Raw genomic sequence first — 4257 nt, forward strand, 5'->3', positions numbered from 1 at the left:
GTAGATTAAGGATCACACTGGGTATACAGTAGAAAATAAAGCTATTTGCTAATGTGTCTTGAATCTTTAGTTAAAAATCTGTTGTGAACTGAGACATACATTCTAAATTTCCTTCTTTTCTTCTCTTTTAAAATAAAAAAGTTATAAAGGATCTTTGGGTTGATTTAAAATGACCATCAGCCATTATCACAGCACAACTAAGCTACTGACATGGCCTCTTTGCTGTTTACACCAACTTACAACTGTTCTAGACCCAACTCTGTCCTTTTAAGGCTGGTCAAAAATTCAACACCAATATCTTCATTCTAAAGAACTTTAAAGTAACTACATAATGGCAAAAGTGATAAGGCAGAAAACTGAAAACAAAACAAAATCCTATAATAATTGAAAAGAAAAAAATAAAAGTGTCCTTATTTTCAGAAGATATGTATCTAGAAAATCCTGGTGAATTAATTGGAATGGAACTAATAAGAATTCATTCAATGAGGTGGCCAGGTAGAAAATGAAGATAGACATATCAAAGACTTCCCTATGTATATGTGCATACCTTTGTTAGAAAGCATGATGGGGGAAAAGCACCATTCATAAAAGTCACCCTTTCTGGGGTGCTGGGTTCAAGGTTTCTCATGGAAACAATCCCATTTACTTTTGGCCCTCGCCCCATCACCCTGGGCTGCACCCTGTCCAAAGGGCTCTGTGGGGACAAATCCCATGGCACCTCCTCTACTGCCCTTGACACGTTTCTTTTTACAACACTTAAGATTTGTAGCCCTGCCTGTGACACAGACAGCTCTAACATTCTCCCACTCAAGGCAGTGCCAGCTCCTCAGAATCATCTCCAATCACATCACCAATTCAGAAGGCTCTGTGTTTATATCGCTGAAGAGTCCATTTGGCTGGTTTTCCCAGAAAAATGGAACAGTCTCCTCAAATGGACTATTGAAATCGTTTCCTCCTGTCAAACCGAAATGGCTTACTTAGAGTTCTCAAATAACTGACTTCTTTTTACATTGTTAACTTTGATGTTTCAAAAAGCAACAGTTCTGAGCAAACTTCTCTATAATGGTAAAAACTCTGAAGTCGTGGCTTCTGGGGCTGGGAGGTGAAAAAGGCAAGAGAGAATTTTCTGGGGTGATGGAAATGTTTTATATCTTGTCTTGGGTGGTGGTTCCACAGGTTGGTTTTTGATTTATCATCAAAATCGTTTTTGATGATTATATCATCAAAAATTATTGAATAGAAAACTAATGACCTATACACTTTATTGAATGTAAATCATACTTCAATTAAAAAGTAGCTGTAATTCTCAAAAGTTAGGATACATCAGAACTGCCCAGAGTCTTCATAGCTATGCAGAGGTTTAACCTTGAAGATTGTCGATAGAGCGTTGATGGGTGGAGGAAGCTGTGTTTTTATCAAGCATCTCCAGGTGGTTCTCTCATTATCCTATGGGAGACACTGACGTGGGTTCCGAGTTTCAGCCTGGGCACTCCAGACATGGTTCTCGAAGTTTACAGGCTCCTGTGCAGTGTGTAAACATCAGATGGGCTGGCTTCCTCTCCCCATTGTATCCCTGACCTTGCTGAGCACACGTCCACCTGGAAGTTTCTAGGGGCACTTTCTAGTGACATAGGCCCAGAGTCTTTGGCCACCTCTACTCCAGGCAGAACACAGAAGCACAACTAAATCAGAGAAATGGAGTTGCCTGCAGGAAAGATGATGTATTTGCTTTAAATTTCCAGAAAATACTGATGTCTCCACAGATATCCCCACCTTTCTTCTGAGATGGAATTTGAAATTTACTAACAATCTCGCAGTATGATCACAAGTCTTCCTAACTTTTACCTCACCCTTGATTCATGGCAGAAATTTCTACTACTGGAGTCACTGCTGTAGGATGAGATGGAGTTTCTTCCCGTAAATCCCTGTTAGAATGCAGAATAACGAAGTAGCAAAGAGCTTCAGAAATTAGATACAGGAACAAATGCCAGGATGACTAAAAGAAGAATTATCAGCCTGGGCAACATATTGAGACCTCGTCTCTACTAAAAATATAAAAATTAGCTGAGTGTGGTGGCAAACACCTGCAGTCCCAGCTTCACGGGAGGCTAAGGCATGAGGATCGCTTGAATCCGGAAGGCGGAGGTTGCAGGGAGCCGAGATGGTGACCCTGCACTCCAGCCTGGGCAACAGAGTGAGACTCTGTCTCAAAAACAAACAAACAACAAAAAAAGAAAAATAATCAGGTAAGAAAGGAAGTGGTTTGCTACCCAATGGACCAGTAACAGGGCCAAGAGTAAAAAACAAGTGTGGATTAAGTTGTCCTGAATATACCTCTATTGAGGAATAATTTCTGTTTTGGGAAGAAGAGAAGGTTGTAAAGTAAAACTGAAATCTGTGTATCCCTGGGAGCCAAGCAGACAATTCTACTAGGGATGTCCATTAGGTATCTATTGCAGCATAGCAAACCACCCCAAAACTTATTGCCTTAAAAAATCAAACATTAGTTCCTAGTTTCTCTAGGTCAGGAGTTCTTGAGCAGCTTAGGTGGGTGGTTCTGGCTCAGGGTCTCTTATGAGTCCTAGGCTGTAGCCAGCTGAAGGCGTGACTGGGGCTGGACAGTCTGCTTCCAAGGTGGTGCACTCACATGGCTGTGGGCAGGAGGCCTCAGTTCCTCACCAAACAGACCTCGCCCGAGGGTTGCTTGAGTAATCACAACATGGCAGGGGGCTTCCTCCAGAACAAGTGATCCTAGAGAGAGAAGCAAGGAGGAAGTCACTATGTCTTTTATGATGGAGTCTCAAAAGCCATACCCCATTATTTCTTCCTCCTTCTATTTGTTAGAAGTGAGCCCTCAGGTACAGCTCACATGAAAGGAGAGGAGAATGAGGCTGCACTCTTTGTTTAATTAATTAATTAATTAACTAATTAATTTTTATTATTTTTTAAATTTTAACTCTCCCGAACTCTTTTTTTTTTTATATATATACTTTATGTTCTAGGGTACATGTGCACAATGTGCAGGTTTGTTACATATATATATATATACATGTGCCATGTTGGTGTGCGGCACCCATTAACTCATCATTTACATTAGATATATCTCCTAATGCTATCCCTCCCCACTACCCCCTCCCCACAACAGGCCCTGGTGTGTGATGCTCCCCTTCCTGTGTCCAAGTGTTCTCATTGTTCAATTCCCACCTATGAGTGAGAACATGCAGTGTTTGGTTTTCTGTCCTTGGGATAGTTTGCTGAGAATGATGGTTTTCAGCTGCATCCATGTCCCTACAAAGGACATGAACTCATCCTTTTTATGGCTGCATAGTATTCCATGGTGTATATGTGCCACATTTTCTTAATCCAGTCTGTCATTGATGGACATTTGGGTTGGTTCCAAGTCTTTGTTATTGTGAATAGTGCCACAGTAAACATATGTGTGCATGTGTCTTTATAACAGCATGATTTATAATCCTTTGGGTATATTAATGGGATGGCTGGGTCAAATGGTATTTCTAGTTCTAGATCCTTGAGGAATTGCCACACTGTCTTCCACAATGGTTGAACTAGTTTACAGTCCCACCAACAGTGTAAAAGTGTTCCTCTTTCTCCACATCCTCTCCAGCACCTGTTGTTTCCTGACTTTTGAATGATTGCCATTCTAACTGGTGTGAGATGGTATCTCATTGTGGTTTTGATTTGCATTTCTCTGATGGCCAGTGATGATGAGCATTTTTTCATGTGTCTGTTGGCTGCATAAATGTCTTCTTTTGAGAAGTGTCTGTTCATATCCTTCACCCACTTTTTTGATAGGGTTGTTTGTTTTTTTCTTGTAAATTTGGTTTAGTTCTTTGTAGGTTCTGGATATTAGCCCTTCGTCAGATGAGTAGATTGCAAACATTTTCTCCCATTCTGTAGGTTGCCTGTTCACTCTGATGGTAGTTTCTATTGCTGTGCAGAGGCTCTTTAGTTTAATTATATCCCATTTGTCAATTTTGGCTTTTGTTGCCGCTGCTTTTGGTGTTTTAGACATGAAGTCTTTGCCCGTGCCTATGTCCTGAATGGTATTGCCTGGGTTTTCTTCTAGAGTTTTTATGGTTTTAGGTCTAACATTTAAGTCTCTAATCCATCTTGAATTAATTTTTGTATAAGGAGTAAGGAAGGGATCCAGTTTCAGCTTTCTACTTGAGGCTAGCCAGTTTTCCCAGCACCATTTATTAAATAGGGAATCCTTTTCCCATTTCTTGTTTTTGTCAG

Source organism: Chlorocebus sabaeus, chromosome 9, assembly GCF_047675955.1.
Source record: "Chlorocebus sabaeus isolate Y175 chromosome 9, mChlSab1.0.hap1, whole genome shotgun sequence".
Lineage (NCBI taxonomy): Eukaryota > Metazoa > Chordata > Mammalia > Primates > Cercopithecidae > Chlorocebus > Chlorocebus sabaeus.